The sequence below is a fragment of the Crocodylus siamensis genome, chromosome 2 (assembly GCF_052110815.1).
Source record: "Crocodylus siamensis isolate JL-2025a chromosome 2, ASM5211081v1, whole genome shotgun sequence".
Lineage (NCBI taxonomy): Eukaryota > Metazoa > Chordata > Crocodylia > Crocodylidae > Crocodylus > Crocodylus siamensis.
This window is the reverse complement of record NC_143396.1, coordinates 110,843,923-110,859,849: the sequence shown is the minus strand read 5'-3', so window position 1 is coordinate 110,859,849 and position 15,927 is coordinate 110,843,923. Positions and strand designations below refer to the sequence as shown.

General features: G+C 40.4%; 1 protein-coding gene and 1 long non-coding RNA gene across 2 annotated transcripts in view; both read right to left on the bottom strand.

Moving 5' to 3' along the window:
- Positions 1-15,927, bottom strand: part of AFG2A (AAA ATPase AFG2A) — a 343,648-nt gene that overhangs the window by 147,470 nt on the left and 180,251 nt on the right.
- The window catches only part of LOC149870625 (uncharacterized), a 59,410-nt gene that overhangs the window by 6,452 nt on the left and 37,031 nt on the right, over positions 1-15,927 (bottom strand). Inside the window, exon 2 of the long non-coding RNA XR_016440797.1 lies at positions 105-198. This is a non-coding gene — a long non-coding RNA (uncharacterized LOC149870625). The remainder of the gene's footprint in view (positions 1-104; positions 199-15,927) is intronic.

Genomic DNA, 15,927 nt, shown 5'->3' with positions numbered 1-15,927 from the left:
TCCTGGAGCACATCTATAAATGCCCTGAATGTCTGTATGTATCCTTGTGTAGTATGCATTTGGCAGGCAGTAGGACCTTGGGGACATTCCCTCTGCTACCTTACCTATTCCCCAAGCTGGTGGGTTGAGTCAAGTCTCTTCATGGGTTATATCTGGTTGCTGACCCCTGCTCTACAGCATCTGACCCAGTGTTAGTATCTAATAAAACAAGGAGTAAAATAATAATGATATCAAAATACATATTACCAACCATAGTTTTTTTTCATATGCTGTAAAACACAAAGGGCCATTTACAACAGTAAGAAAACCACACACTTTGTTTCATACTTCAGAAAAATGAAGATTAATAAAAACCTTCTAAGCTAGCCTGCTGATGCACCATACACAGACTATTAAGTTCGACAAAATAAGCTTTTTTTCTCATAGTCCTAACTGCTACAACTAATGTATCTGGTGTGTGCTGTCCCCTAGGACTATAAAGAAGATTTTATAAACTGTTAAGATAAACACTGACATGTACCTAATTGTTTATAACTGAAGCTAGGCGAAGCTGTGCTAATTGGAATTCTTTTGTTACACAATGTTTATGCACTAATTGGTCCACTTCCTAAGCCAGAGATGGGCAAAATACAGCCCACGGTCCAGATCTGGCCCACCAACTGGCTGGATCCAACCCACAGCTGTCCCTGCAATGCTCCACATGGGGCTGAGCCCCACCGACTCCCATCTGGGCAGCCCATGCCCTCTTCCCCCCCTTCCCCCACTCCGGCCCTGCCCCAGCCAGACCACAGCTTCTGGAAGGGCTGTTCCTAGTGCAGCTGCAGCCGGGCAAATATTCCTCTGCTCACATCATCTCCAGCAGGAGCAGCTGAGCAGAAGCTTCCCCTCACACCCTGCCCACCTGAAGCAGTGCAGCAGAGGGCAGGAGTGGGAGGAGAAGCGGCCACTGCAGGCAAGGGGAGTACAGCAGCACCTGGCTGGCTGCAGCAGCACCAGAGCCCTACTGAAAGCTGCACAAGCTAGCTGGGGCCGGCGGGGCTGTTCTGCTTCCCATGCCTTCAGCTATGGCTCCTGCTCTTGCTGCACCACGCTGTGCAACTCCATACAGGTGGGCAGAGGAAACCTCCAGTGGGAGACTCCTGCCTAGCACATGAAAATCTACCTCCAACTCCCAGCCGCCTTCCATCTGCTCCACTCACCCATAGGGGATGCACATCATGTCGGTGGGGAGAAGCAGGTGGAAGGTGGCCAGAGGCTGGAGACAGAGCTCCACGCACCAGACAGGAGCTTCCTGCTGAAGCTTCCCACCCCTCCACCCAGAGCAGTGTGGCATGGCAAGGGCAGGAGCAGCGGCAGCAGCAACTGGAGGAGAGGAAATTAAAACAGCCCCACTGGCTCAGGCCAGTGAACAGCCTGGCCTGGCACAATGCAGTTCCGGCTGCAAGGCTGGGGACTGCAAAACATGGCACAGGGCCAGTCCGGCCCAGCCCGACCCCTACGTGCCGCATGGGTCCAGGCCTTGCAGCAGGGAACCAGGTGCTGCCAGGACAGGCGGGGCCAGGCTGGCTCTGTGCTGCACTGCGCAGTTCCCGGCTTATCCCAGCTGCAGTACACAGTTCCCTACTACAAGGGACCCATACACCACTGCAGGGAGGAGGTGGGCTGGCCTCAAGCCACACCATGTGCATTCCAGCCTTGCAGCCGGAACTGAACACCACAGCCAGGACAGGCTGGTTCCGTGTCATGCAGTTCCCAGCCTTGTAGCTGGAACTGCATTGTGCCAGGTTGGCCCTGTGAAGCATCATATGGGTCCTGGGCTTGCAGCAAGGACTGTATACTGTAGCCGAGACATGACAGGCGGTGCTGGCTCCCCATCTCCCACCATATGTACAATACACACCCACACAGTTCCACCCCCACCATAACCCAACCCCCCACATATGCTCCCACACCTCCACCACATCCACATACCCTAACCCCCACCCTACCCCCAAACAGACCCACACCCTCCCACAGCCTCCACACACACTTCCACCTACCCACCCCTACCATACCCACACTCCCATCCCACCACATACTCCCATCCCAACCACTTAGCCTACACCCACACCGCCCACTCACCATACCCACACCCCACATACACCCCCCCACACCCAGTCCCCAACCACATGGCCCCCACATACACCCCCTTAACCTCCCCCACACACTATACAAAACTAAGAGTGTATTTTGAGCTATTATGCAATTGTTTCTAAATACACTAAGCAAACACACATTGAGACAAAACTTTTTTAAATAAAATTAAAATAAGTTATAGTAGAAGTCTGATATTTTTAGTAAAGGAGTTTTTTCCCAGTTTCAAGATGGCAAGCCCCCACTCCCACTTCCAAAAGGAGTGCTTCTGGGGCAAGGAAAGAGATTTTTGGTGGCAAAGGTCAAGTGTTAGGGGTCGGACTTCTGGTCCCAAGATGGTGACCAGGAGGCAGGGCAACTGTCAGAGGGCAGGGCTACCCATGCAGCTCTTGACAGGTCACCAAAAATTGTTAAGCGGCCCTCCAGCCAAAATAATTGCCCAGCCCTGTCCTAGGATGAAGGTTCCAAGATCTCGATGTGCGGCATACTGCCTCTAAATTGCAATGCTATCAAATATACCATTTTTATGAAAACAGACAGACGTAAACAGTTAAGAAATAGTAAACTTACTTCCATGATTACATATTACCCTGCACCGCATCTAAGACAAGCATCCGCTAACAGGTTGATTTACATATTAGTATCTGGAAAAAGCAAACCACTATAAAGTTCTTTTTTGCCCACACTACAAAAAGGATTGAAGAAGTGATAGTAGAGCTCAGGCCACATTACACAAAATATGATTTAAACAGGCAGAGAGCACAGACATCCAAAGGACAAAAACAAAGAAATGCTTGTGAATAATTCAATACTGTATACCTTAATAGCAGATTCAATAACTCTTATTTATCTAAGCTCTAGACTGCTCTGTTAAAAATGATAGGTGATTTAAGTGATTGAATGTGCATAGCCAAAACAAGAGAAAAAACAGCTTGTTTTGTACAAGTGCATTCTGAAAGAGAGGAGAAGACATTTATGACTTCAGTGGAGGCAAATGTTAACTGAATATATATATGTCTTTACACATCAGTCTGACTTCAAAGGACATACTGCTCTTGGGAGGAGAGACTATCACTCATTACATGTTTACTTAGGGTTTAGCATAATACTTCCTTCCTTCACCTGACCTGGTGTTACAGAAATATCAAGATTAAAATTAAACACCATCATCATCTAACCTCTACCCATGCTTTATGATGAAATACATTTCTGACTTGGAATTTTGAGCCATACTCCACAATACAAAATAAGCCACTGTCCTCTCTGGCCCACTGATTACCATGATAGATAGTAACCTATGGGCGCATCTAGATGAGATGTTTACTGTAGGCTTGCCTAATCATCTCTGCAGCTATGATCTCAGTGTCTATACCTACAATGCGATTAGGCTGGAGCAAACTAATTTAACTCCACCACAGGTTAATATTTGTAAACACAAGTACAATCCTATGGCTGAGTTTTTACTCTGCAACAATTAATGTGTAGATGCTAATGGGGCTGGCTGGGGCACGAAGATGCTTCAGTGCGGGGGCTGCCTGCCAGCTAGTCAAGCTAGTCCTGCACTGAAGCACCCTCATGATCCAGCAAACCCTTCCATAGTATGTTGAGCTGGGTCAGAGCAGCCCCAGGCTGACAGGCCAACTTCCTGGGCCCCCTCCCAGCTGGGGCTGCTCTGATCCTCAGCTCAGTGTGCTGCAGTCCAATGTGCACATTCAAGAACGGTGCCCAGGAACAATAAACTCTGGCGTGATATGCACCGGAGTTTACTGCTGCACATTAACTGCATGTAAAGATGTACCCTATGGATAGAAGAGTGTCTCAGAGAAAAGCCAGACATTTAAATGTTCCCTTCACAGGAAGAGTTAAGGTTATTTCACTCGCTGACTTTGGGCCTCAAATACTGGTATAATCTGTGCTGGCATGGGGAGCCAGTCCACAGCTATATCCAGTATGCAAGGCCAGGCCAGTGCACTAGACTACAACTGAGGGACAACTGGCTCAGTCCGGCAGAACTACCACATGCAGGATCCAGCCCATGGACCGATATTGGTCTCTGGGCCCAGACAGGTTGAACACCACTGACGGAGCACAGTCATAAAAAGGAATGTGCTTAGAAAGCATTAAAATTACTTTTCTTTAAATCACCTCAAACTGAAAACTGTGTGTATGTATGTCACATTGATTTTTACAGGCTCTTGCATGAAGCTAGGTTTTCTGTTTAATGATACTGGAGATTAAGAAGAAAATTAAGGGAAATAACTCACCTTTCCAACAATGGGGAAACCCCTTCAGAATTCTAGAGTACTTATTTTTATTCAAAAGCACATCCAGTTTTTGGTAGGGAAAGGGAGGCAATTAATGTCTGCAGCTTTATTTACAGTTTTGGATGCCAAAGGATATAGTCAAAAGGTACATGTAATCAGCAAACTACAAAGTATAACTAAGAAGAAAGGACAACACTTCACACATGGTATGTATTATACAAATATAATCAAATGCAGAAGTCTTTAAAAAAACAATAGAAACCTCTTGCATAAAGCGAATCTCCTAGGTATAATGGATTTGTCTCCCAAATTTTGAGAATGGTCTTTATGATAGACAACATTCAGACTTTTTTATTAATCAGAGAAGCAAAGATATTGTCAAGCTCAAACATAATGTATTTCAGAAAAATATGTAAAAATTAAACAAAAGCACAATAGTCATTATTAATACTGATTCTATATAGCATAACTGAAAAGTTAGGAGAGAACAAATCAAAATAGAAACCTTAAGCAGGAAGCAGTAGGTAGCACTGCATGCCAAAGCAGGAATGACATTATTTGAGGTGAACACTCAAGAAAGCAAACATGAAGTTTCATGTTCAAATTATTTTAGAAACAAAGGAATGGAGAAATATTTGCCAAGTGAGATAGGAAAACATTCTTAAAATATTTTTCGTGGGATTTTCAAAAGCACTCAGCGATGACCTACCTCTGTTCTCACTGAAGTCACTGAGGGTTTTACCAAGAGTTGGGTTAAGGCCGAGTGCTTTTGGAACTGCAACCTTTTATTTTAAAATTTCAAAATAGTCCTACAGGAAGCAAAACATAATATCAATATCAAAGAATAATAAAAATATTGAGAGTTTTCCTTTGACTCAAGACGTGATGATGCCTGTATCAGAGAACAGGTCTTTCCAGGGAGCAGAAGGCAAGAGGATTAGTAGACTCCCATGAAGCAAAATATTACCTATAATGGTATTTATTATATTATGGATGCAATATTTGTTCCTTAGTTGCCAGCAAATTTCACAGTACTGAAAGTTTAATACTTTTACCTACTAGCAGTGGTGTTCATAACACGTGAACTTAAGTACAAATTTTTGACAGATGTTGCAGTAGCCCTGCTGAAAATTTAGGACCCAATCTGTTTTGCACTGCAGTCACTGGGAGCCTTTCAATTTATTTTCATAGTCTTTAAATCAGTTCGTTACTATAGTATCTTGAATTAAACCATGAGTTCTCACACTCTTTCATAGCATAGATCATATTTTAGTAGTTGTTATCTCAAAGTCCTCCCCTAGTATTTTTAACATATGGTTCATCTCCTCTTCCATTTATGATCCTATAATATCCCTGTAGTAACTTATGATGATGGTTTACATGGAAAAGTGCTAATAGGACAATACATTTGAACTTTTGATGCTTCTGGAACAAAATTCAATCATACTGGGTGTGTCTACATTTGCCAATTTAAGGCGCATTGGCCATTTTTAAGGCACATTAACGGCACAGGTCGACACGTGCACTCTTAATGCACCTTAAAAATGATGATTTTAGGCTACTCGTGCCTAAATTTGATACCTGCAAAAGCGGCGATCAAATTTAGGTGCAAACAGCTAAAGTGCCTTAATGCATATGTAGACATGTTAAGGGGCATTAACGCTAAGGTATGTCGACTGACTTGGGAATAACCTTAGTCCCAAGTCAGTCTGCATACCACATTAATGTGCCTGAGCACATGCATATGTAGACTTGCACTTAAATCACCTTAATGAGCACTAGGTAAATGTGCATTAAGTTTAGGCACACATAAAAGCATGTGTAGACACGCCCGCTGTCTAATTTAGCTCTTCTTTTTGAGGTCAAGTACAAAAGAGGCTTTTGTTTTGCTTTTGTCACTTGGAAGCTATAAAAGCAAAACTTGAGAAAAATCACTCTTCTTCTCAAGGAAGAGCAGTCACACAGCATATTACACTGGTATAGCTACTGCTGTGCAATTATTACAGCAAACTACTTTGTTACATGATCCCTTTATCTCCTCTATTAATCTGTTCCTTCTCTGTTAGTTGGAAACAAATGAAAAGAACCTGCACCACATGGTCTCATGAACTATTGTTCAGGAACCTTTAACTGCCTATCCACATGCTAGGGTGGGGAGCGCATTTTAATTAAAAGTTCTAGTTAAAACAGCTCAGTCATGTGTATTAAGCCCCTATACATTTTTACATAGCCACAGGACACTTTAAAGCTCATTCAACAAGGTTTACATTAAGTGCCCCCATGGCCATTTAAAAATGCATAGGGGCTTAATAGAAGTGACGATAAGGTGACTCTGGAGCATTCTAATCATCATGCAGAGCACACTTGATTAAATGAGTCTGCTCCAATATGTTCTAATTATAACATGAACAAGCACATGTATAAGCAGCTTTAGTTATCTCTGAGGTCATCCTAACTGCCATAAGATGACAAAATGAATGTCTGATGGGATAGTTACACATAGGATACATAGGATAGCTGCATATTACACAGCAATGGTATTTTTTAGAGAAAATTCTGCTCATAGCAACAGGTGCTGTCTCACTAAGCCATCTGTAAAACAAAGTATCCATTGGTCTTTTGCATTTTAAAAACACCAAAATGTTTAATGGTCTGTGGTATTAATGTCCTACAGTACGGTACTGAAAGTCAATTTTAAAAAATCATGTAATGTTTTACTTTATAAATACTAAAACAAACAATGGATGCAACTCCTAAAAGGCTAACAAGTTGACACCGGGTTTCACTTGTTTTACCAAAAAATAATAATAATAAAAAATAATAATAATAAAAATTTTTTAAAAATCATGTTTGGAGCTAGGAGTGGGAAGCTGCTACTGTTTTGCTCCACTGAAAAAGAGATCTGAACTTTGATTCTACCAAGAGTTGACAAGACACAGAGTCTCTCTCATCATTGCAGCATGAATGCTGTAGTTGTCACATCCATCAGATTCTTACTGCAACATCTGTCAAAAAGCAAGTCATTTGCTAACACAGAACAGGATCTGCTTAGCCAGGCCTTAAGCTAATGGAAGTACTGAATTGTAAACAGGCAGTGCTCTAGGACAGAACATGTCAAAGGCACAGAATTTAAACAATGACCTGTAAGGAAAAATGAAAAACCAATCACTTGCAATTAGACTCAAAACATTGTTAGAAGTTTTTGCTAATAGCTAGAACAAAGTTGAGGCACAAACTCCTTCTCTACATAGTTTATTCAAGTCTCCAGAATTTCTGAGAGATCAACCTGGTTGAAAAAATATTCTTCAACATAGGATAAATTTCATCCATTTTTTCTTCAGAACAACAGGTTACTACTTACTGAATGCTATACCTACGCATAAATGGAATTATGAAGCATGCATTTGTAGGTAACTGGTATATGTTACCTTCTCTTGTCATCAGCATGGTTTGAAATTGTTGCTAATTTTAAAAAAGGGTGGGAGAGAGCCATATTATATAGTTCTGGGAACAGATTTTTCAAGCTGTACTGACTATCCATGAATAATATACCAGGATATTTTAATAAGTCAGGTACATCTTCAATGATATTACAGTGTACTCTCTATTTAAATATACAATTACCCAGAGTATGCACTTCTCCAAACTCAGTGTATACAGTTCTCCATCAGTATAGAAGGCTGTCAGTCCTGTTGTTCTGGAAAGTCTAAAAAACAACTGGAGCAACCCAGTGTTGGGGATTGCATTAGGAGCCTTGAAACTTGTGAGGAGATAGTAGCTCTGATACTGACTTGTTCCTGTCATTTTCAAGGCTTCCTCTTCAGCTGCTTCCTTGACAGCTGCTTCCCCTTTACTCCTTCTGGCTAGTTAAACTGGCAGATACAGTTACAACCAGCATGCCCTTAACTTAAGTACAACTAAGTTACAAAGTACAGAGTGAAGCTGAAAAATGCCATGAAGTTATGAGGTTTATGCATTTAACTGATAAGCAGATAGTAGAAATTTGTTGCCACGTAAGCAATACACTGGACTGACATAGTGTTATACAGTAAAGTGAATTCTGCACTTACCTAGTATGTATATATGTAGAGTACACTGTATATGGGAGTATAGCCTGCTCAAATGTATGTTTGCATAACTCTAACTGTGGAATCAAGCCACTGCCAAAGTGAAACTGCCCCATGAAAATAATATACAGTTGTTCCCATAAGCGCCTTACTTATAGAAGGTCAAAATTCATACCTGTTTTGAAATTATACACTCCAGGTCCCATCATTAAGCAATTAGGGCAGTTTCAGCTCTGATGGATTGTGATAATAGCACAGCAGTGAATTTGACAACTCATTAATAAACACAAATATGAATCATATTCCAGAACAAGAAAAACACTAACTGAAATATTTACATGAATCGTGTTCTAGAACAAGGAAAACACTAACTGGAATTTTTTTTACTATAGGTTCTTCACAGTAGTGATAGCACATAAGTAAAAAAAAAATTTAAAAAAAAAGGGGAATTTAAGTGGATCCATATTTTCAAACAGCTTCCAGGATAAAACTGACAAGCAACTCAAGCATGCATTTGTGAAAAAAAAAAACAAGCAGTTTTGTAAATCGTAGCCATAACCTCAAAAATGTATTTTTCCAGATACTGAATCCAGGTCCCTTCAGTCACCTCCAGTGATGCTTCCAGAATATATGGAAGTTGATCCTATGGCACTTTTACAAAACGCCCAAGTTCATATATTCTCACTAAGACCTGACACTTAAATATAAATGTAAACATCTAAATAAAAATATTACATATTTAATGCCCTACTTAAATTATCACCACTTACAAGCATACAAACACATTAAAATAAACATGTCTACAAAGAGAATACTTGTTTATGTAAACACTAGTCACATACGTGAGAGAAAATTTAAAAATGTAATATTCACTTGCTTCTCAGCTTCTTGCGGGCTAAGATCAAGTGTAGCAGCAGCAGTACTAGTAGTAGTAGTATGGCTACTCTTAGAAAATTCAAATGAAATAAGTTCCTTACTATTAAAAAAAATTAACACTGAAAAGCGCTAATGCATAAAATATGGTTGGACAGATAAAGTAGTTATTGTGCTGGTGTAAGGAAAGGCAAAAGCATCAGGTCTCTCTAGGTCACATCTGTCCTCATACTGACACTACTCAAATCATTAGATGCTCATGGATCAGATTTTGGCCCAATCTAGTGATGATATTTACCTACCTGCCATTTAGACAACAAAATAATATTACTAAAAGTTTCCTAAAAATATAGTGTGGTAGTTCCAGGAAAAGATGTGGAATGCTGCAATTACTGAACTGAAGTGATCAAAGTCAGCTTTTTGATTTAACTAATGCACATACAGAAAAGACACCGCATTTTTAAAAACAATGGTTTCGCTTTTTTACTGCAAGCAGCCACATTTACTACCCTTGTAACAAAAAAATAACATTTAAAATTAGAATGCACAAGCAAAGAGTACAATTACTAAATATAAATTCAGGAGAAAATATTGGCCAAATTCCAGGAATACTATATATTCAAACCCATTATGAACTGCATGTGACTGCAAACATTTGGCTGAGATAGACTTTGAAATCAGTGGAGCTTCACAAATGTACCTGAAAGAAAAACCTAATCTACAGAATGTCCATTGCTATAGATAATGCACAGCTGGATTTCCAGATCCCAGACTCAACTGCAAAGTTGGCAGGTAAGAAAAAGCATTGTTTCACTTAAAACTGAACAAGCTTGATATGAAGTTTTAAAAAATGCCTAAATACAAGACATGTTAAAACTTCTGCTGTTCTTCAGTGCAATTACACAACCATCCAGAATCAAGTGCAATACATAACTTCCTCCAAAACAAGGATCAGTTATTAATCTATTCCTATAATTTAATCTACTCTTTTGCTTTACATTCGGGTTTTATAATAATTTGGTGAGTGACTAGCAGCTTCTAATTGGAGCCTGATTTTTCTAAAATTATCTTCCTCAGCAGGTACAGCTTTGTTCTCACATTTAAATTAGTAACAATAATTCTAATCAATCAAACATTACTGAATGTTTTGTGAAATCCCAGTAAAAGAACTCACCCTTACAGGATAACATCCTTTCTTAATAAACTCACCAAAATACTCCACTATATGCCGAACATGTTTCTCCACAATTATAAAATGAAAACCTCAAAAAACAACTGAATTCTGCTGGTTTCACTATAAACTAATATAAATCTGACAAACCAGATAAATAAATTATACATCAGAGGAAGTAGAGTGGGTGATAAGTCTATTATCCCCCCCCCCCCCAATATGTCTTTGTTTGCTTCAAATATAGTAAATCTCCCTAATTTCTAACTTAATTAGTACAGGATGTACTTTTTTTTAGTAACATTGGGAGTATTCTTTGATGACAGTAGTGTATCAAATGCTTTAAGAAAACCAAAAAATAAAAAAATTGCCAGGTTAGCATGAGGGTAGAAGGTACTACATAGTGCCACTGGCAAAGAAGAAGGTATTTATGAAAGAGCTACAATAAGAAGTTTGTATTTAAGGTCTAATTAATACTTTTATTTTCTTCTGTGAACTTCACTGTGGCACCAAATCACACTTGAATTACAACCTGCTGCCATTTGAAAGTTTTAGGTGGGCTTTCATCTCCCAAGCTGTACTGCAGACACAAAGCCCTTGTGAGGATTTCATTTCACTCTGAATTAGTGTCTAACATTGAAAACTCCTTTCATCATCAGCTTGTATTGCCTTCAGGTGCCTATAAATTCCTCTCAGTCTTTGTGTAGCACTTGTCTATCAGACTGTGTCATCAATTTTACTGCAGGCAAGAGACAGACACACCTCTTCCTGAGACACAGACAACACAACAATTACCACAGCCACTCTTGCATTATCATTTCATATCAGCTCATTGCCAACTGCTAATCACCCAAGACTTGCTAAGGAAAGTACATTGTACTTCCTAGGATCTCTGGGATTCATTTTATTGATGCTAGAAAACATGTCCTGGAAGGGTCTCTCTCAGCATCACTCAGTGCAACAATCAGTCTGGTACCACCTATTAATACCTCGTTCATACCACAAGTATGTTTTTCACCTCCTATCTTCTATCCATGCACAATAATCTAAATAAATTTCTTCTCAGAAGAAGTTTGGGGAAGGGGAGAATCTGTTTATAGCCTTCTTGCTGTGTTAAGTCTGTGTGGACAAACAAACAGGGCATCATTTCAATGACTGGGATTCATGGATGCTGCAACAATACAAAGAATAAACTAAAAAGAATGATAAAAATAATAGTATGGCTTTCCAGGCAGATAGTTCAATTACATTTCTGCTAATGAGTATAAAGAACAGATTTGTCCTGCACAGCTCCAGAAATTAGGTACAGAATTACTGTCATGAATATATAAACAATATTCTTTTGTAGAAGAAAAAAAAACTGCTCACAGAACTATACTTTTTAATGTTCACCATTTTTCATATGTGCACACACCTGTCCATCTGGGAATGTAACAATTCAAGACATTGGTCATGGGATAGAGAGCCTGAAGCCTCAAGGGTCAATGGTTTAAATTTGCCCACAGTTTGCAGAACTCAAAATGTATTACTATCTGGTGTCTATCAGTAGCTTCCAAATCAACTACAAATGAACCACCACACTACTGCTGAGCTGCCTAACAGAAGCTGGTCTATAGGGGTGGAAAAATGTATTTAGTACAACCTAAAACGTGAATTTAAACATAGTGCAGGATGAGCCTTTGTTTTTGTTTTTTTCAGTTGAAATGGTCACTTAAAGGAGTTTTAAACAAAAGCCAAAAATATTGTCATTATACATTAATGAGAGTCTGCCCATGGACAAGACCTAAACCATATTCTTAGCATCTACAAGTCATCTCTTCAGTTTCTAGTTGAAGAACATCAAAGGGTAGTGTAAAGGCACACCTTACAGACCAGAGGTGGGCAATTATTTCAGCTGGAAGGCCACTTAATGAGTTTTGGGGACCTATTGAGGGCCGCATCCATCTCTCTCTCTCTCTCCTATCTCTCCCTGTGCATCTCTCTCTTCCTCTCTGTGCATGTGTGTGTCCAGGCTCCTGAACCTGCCTGCTGTGTCCCCAGCTTATGCCACCATCCATCTGCTGCTAGGGAAGCTCTGCACAGCTCCACAGCTGATACCTGATGCTGCTGGGCCGAGGCAGTCCCGCCTGCCTGCCTGGTGCCATGCATCAGCTGCAACTGCCGGCAGCCGCCCACAAGCCAGATCCAGTGAGTTGGCAGCCATCCACCCACGGGCCAAATCAAATCTGTTGGTGGGTTGGATCTGGCCCGTGGCCCATATTTTGCCCATCCATTATAAACTAACCGAATCAGAAATGCTTATGCATCTTCTGCCTGACTTCAGATTAACACAGCTAACTACTTCCTCCTGTGCAAGAGGGCAGGGAGAAGTCTCTTGCCTGGACAGAGACCTGAACTCCTCAGTTGAATCTTACCATTTTTAGAGCTTTAAAAATATGTTAAGACTCAGTGATTAATTGTATCCACAAGTGCTAAGTAAAATAATTTCCCCAGGAAAATATTCTCACTATTACTTCAAAATAAAAAGTATCAATGACACTAGCAGCTACTGTTCTACCAAAGATTTGATGCCAGCTTATAACAAGCAATATTTTATTGCTATAATCAATACCAAACATGTGGTAAGTCATTCTCAGAAGTCATGCCTCAGCTCTTGAATTTCCTTCCCCCTGTGGTCCATCAGAGCCTGAGCCTGGATTTTTCCTAGAAGTACTGTCAGATTTTTATCTTTTTTTTTTTTTTGGGGGTGGGGGGAGACACTCCTTCAAGCAGGAAGGGTTAGTTTTTGGGACATTTCTGGGGAGTCTGTTCTAGTGTATATTCTTTTATTTTTGTATTTTTATCTCTCTCTATAATTCGCCTTTGTATATGAAGCTTCTTTCGGATAGGAGAGCATATAAATCTAATATATACATACATCTGGCTATCTGCACCAGCAAACTCCTTTATAGTACAATGGATACAGTCTTCACTACATGTATTCTAGGAAGCCTCCTTCAGGGTAGGCCTGGCTTTGTCTTGAGCTTTAATTCTGACATATCCACCACATAGATGCAGTGCCCTACTGGTTTTGACTTCTGAAGTAGGAGCCCCAGCAACTCTTCCCCTTCAGCCCCCTCTCTCCTCCCACCATATGAACAAACAAAAGTGTATCATCAAATTATTCTTCTGGACCCACTGAGCCTCCAAGCTGTTAAATCCTACCCAAATGTGTATTTTGTTTCTTTGTCAGCCCTTTGATTCTGTTTCATAGGAAGGAAGTGATGATAAACAAATTACAGCACAAAGCATGTGAGCTCTGGCAGGCAATTTCAAAGCTACTGACAAAAAAACAGTCCATTCACTCCAAGTGTCCTACTTTTACAATCTGTGTCTCTGATCAGGATGCAGGGAAGAACTAATTCAACACTTCCTGATGGAAAAATACCTTGTGGGCGTGTTTGATTTCCAGAGACAATGGTTTGTCATGTGGTGCTTTTCTCTCCATTGCTTTTTCTAAAGAGCTGAATGAGTTGCCCTGAAATAATGTAGTAATACTTCAATTCTATAAGAGCTATTTTTCCCCAGGAAAAGAAAAAGAAAAAGAAAGGTTTTTCTATAACGTCTGGAACCTTTATTCATAGTGGTCTCCTCTAAATAGAAAAGTGCACAGCGGGGGTTAGGTAATGAGTGTTAAGAAAAGTCACCCACAAATTTACAACAGAATTTGTTAACCAATTCAAACAGAATTTGGCTTTACAGTAGGGCTGTTAAATTTAAGTACTTCAAAGTCGTCTGTCCTATAGCAAGGGAGAAGGTAGCAAAGTGACTGTTAACAAACACAGTCACCTTTTCATAAGTACCTCATCACCATTTCACCTACATAGACACAAGCTTTTGTAAACGACAGCTTACTTTGTTCACAACATCTGACAACGTAGGCTGTCACCTGAAAACTTGTGCCTCTCTACATCAGTTAATCTCTGCAGGGAATCTCCAAGGCGCATTTCTAAGTAGAGAATGTGTCACCTGTCCTGCAGGATGGGGGTCCCTGTCCAGGGACGGAAAGTGGGCAATGTGCATTTTACCCAATGAAGTGGATCAGCTGTGGAAGGACGCATCGTACCACAACTGACCTACCACATTTGGTGAGTCTGTTTAAACTCCTACGGTGCTATCCTGCTCTGCCTTCTGCCTGACTTCAGACTAATAGGGCTACCTATCCCTCTATAAACAACCATCTGGCCAATACATTCCATGGCAAGGAATAGAAATTTCAGTGACAGCACGGTCCTACTCTCTAAGCTAGCAAAACCCTGCTCCCCCATCAAGGCTTCAAACCTTCCTAAGTGCCTTACATGCACACGATTTGCATTTTCTTGGGTTTCTGTACACTCCCTTTTGATCTTTTGCCTCTTAAACATGTTCTGGCCCACAAAATTCCCTTTTCTGAATCAGAAACTAATATACTCTGAAACAAGCCACACCTAAAGCCTTCAGAGAAAGATCTGTTACATTTTGGAAAGTCTCCCAAAAATTCAGAAATGGGGTATCTGGGGTAAATTACTTCTGGGAATCTGTAAAGCTCCCCATAAAGAGTCCCCCATGTTGCCATCAATTTGTCACCGGTCATGTGACATGTAACTGCATTTTGTAAATTCTCATGAGGATGCTAGGGTTTCTTTGACGGAGACAGAGATAATTTTTACATCATGCTCTTCTGAAAGGCTGATATCTGGAGCATTTGGTAATAGGGCTGGATCTATTCTCTGTCTTTCTGCAGGTGGAAGCAAATACATGCTTGAGGGCATGGAGGAAACTTGATTTTTTTTAAAATTTATTTTCACTTCAGTCTACCTCAATACATGCTTCTATATGCAACATAGTAGATAGTGGACTTCTGTTTTTAGGCCATTTTTACATAAATAGAAAGGATTTCAAATGTTCAGAACTTCTTGACAACAACTCTGAAAACATTTCAGCAGATGAGTATGAGGGATGAATTTTGTTCAGCTGAACAAAACAGGCAAGGAGCCACCCGTTTCTTTAAATATTAACAGTTCTGCACACCTGCTAAGATAAAAGAGTAATAAAATCTCATGTTTCAAGTTGTAAACTGATCAGTACAGGTATCAGGAAGGATTTCCTTCCTATGTGTAGTATTAATGCAGGTGGTTAGGTACCTTCCAAAGGCTTCAAGTGAAACGAATAAAGCTGCATAGCCATAGAAGAGATCACGTGAAAGGAGACTAACAGCAAAAGATGCTATTGGGAGTAATTACCATGACTACAGAAACTGCTGTCTTCCTTGTATTTCTCTTAATGTTTAATCTCTACATGCAATTTACAATCATCAAGGTGTAATTTCCGCAACATAAATAATTGCTAGAAGAAGGGACTGCACCCAGAGGGTTCCATGTACAAAATAAGGACATGCTTTCCT